This window comes from Microtus pennsylvanicus, chromosome 6, assembly GCF_037038515.1.
Source record: "Microtus pennsylvanicus isolate mMicPen1 chromosome 6, mMicPen1.hap1, whole genome shotgun sequence".
Taxonomy (NCBI): Eukaryota; Metazoa; Chordata; class Mammalia; order Rodentia; family Cricetidae; genus Microtus; species Microtus pennsylvanicus.
The window spans coordinates 42,686,795-42,693,375 of record NC_134584.1 but is presented as its reverse complement, the minus strand read 5'-3'; positions in this window follow the sequence as shown (position 1 = coordinate 42,693,375).

Sequence of the window (6,581 nt, the reverse complement as noted above, 5' to 3'; positions counted from 1 at the left end):
AGCTGAAGGAAGTTAGAGGCACAACTGTTGTAGCAATATAGGGTAAATATCAGGAAATTAAACCCACACTAGCTTCTCACTATGACAAAGGCTGTTAATAGTTTTCTCTCTGTCTCTCTCAGACACAGACAACTGGATTTGAGATCCTTGTCTTTGGAATGAATTTGTCATTCAAATAAGATATTAAAAACTATTTAACTGTTCTTAATGGATTATTTCCAAGATTGATTTTCACATATCATTGCGGATCAAGTCTCACAACCATTGTTCATGAGAAGAATGGAAATTAAGTTCAAGCTTTCATTTTCTTTCCTTTTACTGAGTCTTCATCTTCTGTGTGGATTTGTATCCTTGCCTTTCCTTATCTAGTGCTTATCTGTCTCAGATGTCATGAAGGTAGTGTCTAGTTTAATGTATAACTTTCCCTGAGTCCTAAATATTATATTGAATGCAGCCAGTGACATGTTTTTATGACACCCATAATGGATTACAATTTGCCTATTACATGGCATATATGCTAATCAAGACCTTTTGAGAATAATGAAGGATGTTATTAATAATTACTCTAAGGCACTGTCACGGAATGTATGGCACTACTAATAGATATTCCTGGATGGGAACCCTGTGAAAGCTCTGTTCTGGATGCCACTTTCCTACCCTGCCCACCAGGCCTTAATTAACCCTCTTACTATAGCAGCCCAATCAGGAGATTGTTAGCGTGGGACTTTAGAGGGACATTAATTGAACAAAATAGGCCTAACTCCAGGAATGAGACTCAAAGCTCAATGATGAAAACATGCAAGGAGATGGAAGTTAGGTTTCTACATATCACTTTCAGGTTCTTCTCTACTAAAGCCTAGCAAGAGGCTCGTAAGGAGAGGAGAGTAAGCAATGGAGAGCAGCTGCCTACTAAGACATGATAAGCTCTTCATATTTCTTCTCCAAAAAGCAAGGCATTCCTTTCTGTTCTCATGGCTGACAGGAAGTGGCTGCTGGAAACAGGAAGTGTGAACAGGTATTGGTGGTGCTCCTGCTTCATGACCTTCCCACTGCCAGAATGGTCTTGTCCCATCTTTCACACAGTGTCCCATAGGCCACAATGACAACCCAGTCCAACTGCAATGTCTTTCTAACAAAGGTGAAGCCACACCCTCGTCACCTGTTAAGGGCAGAGTATGGACCCTCAGTCTACAGCAGAGCTACCGTCTTTCTTTTTTAGTAAGCAAAGCGTTATTATTATTGCTTTCATTTTATAAAAAGTATGGTTTCATGTGCACGCTCCCTCTACTAGTCTTTAAATATCTGCAGCTCAGGTAAAAACAGAAAATCACTGGTGATAAAAAATACTTCAAGTGAGCAAAATGAATCTCTTTCTCCATAGTATTTCCTTTATATTCATTATCTATAAGAATCCCTCCAAATAACCTCTCAGGAAGGACATCCATAATTCAAAATCGCTTTCTCTAGAGAGGGTAGGGATAGCTCTGTCTCTTTGTAGGGCAGGGCAGGTCTGTTAATTTTCCTAAGTGGAACCACAGGGTCATGTCAGGGGCTGGAAACTTGGCTCTAGTCATCCCTCTTAAAGAGCCAAAGGGCACTTGACATGTTGTGCTTCCAATAGGTAAGGAGAAAATCAATTTAGTGTTAAGTGTTTATCCTTCAGATTCAAATAGCACAGAAGACCGTCATGATGAGTATACTGAGCCAGGGCATGAGGCCTCCCACTGAAAACTCAGGTCACCCAGGTCTCAAGAAAGCAAAGAAGCAAGACATTGACCATGAGACAGAACAGGAAAAATGCCTGGTCAGAAAGACTAGGGCAACATATTGAAAATCACATTCTGTTAGCAAGCAGGCTGGGTGGCCTGGGGTGGGTTGCTTATCTTCGACACAAAATTTTTATCAATTATTTTTATCACCAAGCAAGCGAGGAATTGGTTTTCTAAATGTTTTGCTTATCTAAATGTACTCACTTGGGAGGCGTGTGTTGTAGGGACATAGTGATCTTAGAGATTAAAATGAGTGCTTGAAGCTTAGATCTCATTTTCACCTCTCTTGGTCTTATAAGATGCTCATTTAGTTTCCCCTCTTCAAGAGATTAAAAAACCTGGTAGTCAATAAAAGAAGAAAAATAAAACAAACTTTCATATCTTTTTAATCGCTTGTCAGGTGTAGCCCCTTGGTTAAATCTCATATGGCTTTTTATTTCTTTTGCATGGGGTTTAAAGTCTGCTTCAAGCACCGCGTGGTTGCATAGATTTATGCAGATTCTTCGTTGAACAAGTAAGTTGGGCTTCAGGGGATGAGTAGAGGCAGAAAAGCAGATATATTCAACTAGTCCAACTGCTCACTGTGATGGGAGCCTGTGTTAACCTGGAGGAACGGGCACCTTTTCCTGTTTTACACAAAGGTGCTCAAAGAGCCAGGAAGTAGCTGAAATTGCTCCTAAGATCTCTGGTACTACGCTAACCTTGAGACATGCCTAGACACTGATTTATGTGTGCACTTAGCTGGTTTATAAATGCTTCCAGTGGTGGTCTGGGGAGTTTTCAGATTTATGGGAACACTCTACACTTTACCCTGAATGCCTTGCACTTGACGTGATGGCAATGTTCGTCACTAGGAGCTGTTTTGTGTATAGCCCACATTTTAGCCTTTTGAAGTTTAGAAGGTTATAGTTTAAGGAAAGCAGACAGTGTATTGTTTGGTGTCTCACAAATAAACATGAAGGGCTTAGATGCATAAACCCTGAAAATGGAAGAAAGCCTTTTAGGTCTAAGCAAGGGGAAAGGCAGTGATGGGGGCAGGTGGTTGTCTGTGTTTGGATGGCATCGTGAGCTCCTTGAATGCTTCAGAGAAAAGCAGGTAGAAATGATAGGAACTAAGTTCTAGATGGGTTTATATTCTTAAGTAGCCTGAGCTACTTAAGGATGTGTTTGATTCCGTTAATCTGAAGAACCGAAAGCTATCAGAAGTTCTGGCGTCCGAGCATGCCTTCTGCTAGAGTGCTGGACCACTTGGGGAAATGTGGCACTCTGGCATCAAAGAGGACTTGCCTTCATGGGAAGGCCATTACTGCCCATTAATGATGCAGAGAGGGATCAATTAACAAGAAGTGGTAGGGACTTGGAAAGCCAAGTTTCCTCATCTGTAGGGAAGGGCTGCTACTCAGCCTGAGGGAATTTTTTCTCTCTTTCTTTATTCTTCAGAAAAGCAAAAGTGAAGCTCCAGGGTTCTTTGGACTTTTTAAAGAAAAAGCCAAAGATATCCTGACTATTGAACATGTCTTCTTGTTATATTCCAAAGAGTGGAAATGTTTCCATTAGAGATTTATTGTTAATTATTAACCTCTAGAATATGTACCTCTCCATCTTCCTCCTTCTCCTCTCCCTCCCTCCCTCCCTCCCTCCCTCCCTCCCTCCCTCCCTCCCTCCCTCCCTCCCTCCCTCCTTCCCTCCCCCCTCTGTGTGTGTATGAACATGCGTATGTTTGCATATGTGCTCTGACATTATCCATTATCTTAAGATAATGCACTGCTCTGATCGTGATCTCTCCACCCGTCTTTGGAGCATAGACTGGCCTGATCATTTGGGTGACGTACAATGCATAAAGTTTCACAAGCTTCTGAGGCCAGGCTGCAAGCTTCTTTAGACTCTACAGTGCAGTCCTTGGGGTGGACTTGCTAAGGGGTTTGGAGTTGGCATTGAAGAGTGTAGAGGGAAGGAATCTTGTGTTTCTGCTTTTGGAGGGAAAGGCTCTTCTGTGAAATGCTGGTTTTAGACTGTGGGGCTGTGTGAAATGAGGAGCTTTAATCTACATTTCTGAGAAGAAATGAGAACCTTCTTGATAGAAGTGCCACCTGTTCTAGCGGTTGAGAACAAATGGCTCTTTGCCAAGTCGAGAGCACATTTAGGCAAATTTTAATCAAGCTGGCATCTCAAGGAAATGGCAAATGCGTGGCTCATAAAGTTTTTCCCTTTTTCTTGAGGAAAAAAATGACATTTTTACTGGTCCCATGCAAGAAAACTTTTTAAAGTTTTACAAAAGTCTATTAGTGTCAGAATAAAACATGTCACCAAGTTCAATACTAGTTTCTAATGGCATTTAATGTTTTATATTTTATGCTGTATTTTGGTACAAATACTTCAATGGTTTACAACGGAGCTGGTAATTTTTCCATTGCCTCGCTGAAGAAATGTATAAGGTTTCACAACCTTCTGAGGCAATGTTGCAAGCCTCTCCTCATTCTTACATACCCATGTAATTGCTAGGCCATTGGCGATAAAGCCCAAAGTCTCTCCTTGTCAGACTCCCCTTTGTCTTTTACAGAAGACAGTTGTCGTCTGGGAGATCCTGGCTTGAGTAACTCTTGGCTCCCACATAGTGAGACTTCAGGAATTAGTAGCTCAGAGGGACAGCAACCTGGGTGGCTATTTCTAACTGGTAAGTGCCAGTGGTAAGGGTGTTTTAGGTAGCAGCAAGTGTGAGCATCAGCACCTGAGAAGAGGCTGGGACTCAGGGGTTCCCTGCCTCAAACTCAGAAAGATCTCCCAGTGCTTTCCTCATAGAATGGCAGAAGCACAGGTCTGAGCAATCCTGCCTGATGTTTGGGGTGACACTTGCATAATTCTAAGCTAATTCCATTTTTCTATGTAACACTGATCAGTGGCTTCTTGTTGGATATGGAATAGTGCCTAAGTCTTAACCTTGAAGTATGTGGTTCACCTTGAGTTGCCTCTGTTTTCCTTCTCAACCTTCTCTGGCCCTTTCTCTCCCTAACCCAGGCTAAGCTCTTTGTCACTTTAGGCTCCTTGCTTCCTTTCTCCGAAGTCTCCTTAAAGAGGCCTCTTCTGGTGTCCTCACACCCACCATCATTGGATCCTAACACTCCGTTTTCTCTTCTCTTCCTTGCAGCACTGATATGAACTAATCTTGCATCTGTTTCTCGTTAGAAAACAAGCCTTGGAAAATAAAACCTTTTCTCTGTTGTTTGGGACTGAGGATCTGGCCCAGCCAATGAAGTCAACTCATGGGCATGAGACCTGAGTGTGATTCTTAGCATCCACCTGAGAAAGTCAGCCAGCCAGGATAGAGGGTGTCAGTTGTCATGACATCGGGGAAATAGAAACAGGAGGACATTTTCAACTCGTAGCTGAACCATCAGAGAGTTGCCAGTTCTGCAGGTTCACACACATACATGTACATACCTACTCCATGAACATACGCACACATTTACACATAGGTATGCATGCAAACACACAACTCTCTTGTACTTCATTATTATTTTCAAAATTAATGATAGCACTTGACATGAGGCCAATGTCTAGAAATGTTTGTTTTCGAAGGCTATGGATCTGGCTCAGTGGTGAAACACTTGACTAGCTTGGGTAGACCTCTGGGTTCACAAAAGAGAAAAAATTATTTGTTGAATGGGTTGCGTTTTATTCTGACTGAGTGTTTTACTTGCAATGTCGTTTCCTTTCAACTAGAATGTGATTTTGGTATTTTTCAATACAGATGAGGCGGGAATTATAAGGTAGTGAGAACAAAAGGAAAGTTGGGGATGTTGGAAGAAATCACACGTTTTAAGCAGTAAATTACAAGAATGACCTTGAAAAGACTGAAATGCAGACACTTGAAAGTCAGACTCTCATGATTATGCAGTGTTAATGCTCTTGTGTAGATCACACATACCTAAAGCTTTACCTTCGTAATTGTAACAAGAATGGAAAGGCTGGTAACAGTGTTTCACAGAATGTTACACACAGTGAACTTCATGTTTGCTTTGAGACCATTTGCTTGGCTGGTAAATGTTTTTCTGATAGAAAAGTGAGGCTTTCATTTATAACAATCACCAACCAATGACAGAGTCCGTCACATCAGTTCTTTTACTTCTTGGGAAAATTTTTTTTATACAGTATAAAATTATGTTTCCCCTCCTCTAGTTCCTCTCAGATCCTTCCTACCTCCCTACTCTCTCAACTCCATTTTCTTTTTCTCTGTCTTTAAAAAGCACAATCAAACAAACCAAAACCCAAGAATAGCATGCACATAAAAAATCAAATCCAAAATATACAAGCATAAGATCAATTAAGAAAAAAAAATCTCAAACAAAGCAAAAAGATAGAAAAAGTCTCTATAAAAATACCTTTGGTTTGTGTGTTCACTAACTACTCTTGGGCATGGGACCTACCCCAAAATGTGGTTAATATGCTCATTGAGGCTCCATTGGAAAAAACTAATTTTTGCTTTGCCAGTGGGTGTCAACTGCAGATAGTGTCTTAGTTGGGGATGGGAATCTGGGTCCACTTCCCTCTCTCAGTGCTGGGACCTTGTAGGGCTTGAACCTGTGTAAGCCTGGTGCATGCTGCCGTAGTCTTTGTGAGTTTATCATTTCTTAAAAAGGAAACTTCTTGGGTCAGGCAGTTTGCTCAGTGGATGATAGCACTTTCTACTCCAAGTGCAGAAGATTGGAGTTCCAGCATTCACATTGGGTAGCCTGCAACTACCTGGAGCTCCAACTTCAGATCTGATCTTCTTTGAACTCCATAGTGTCCTGTACTCACAAATGCATGTACCCC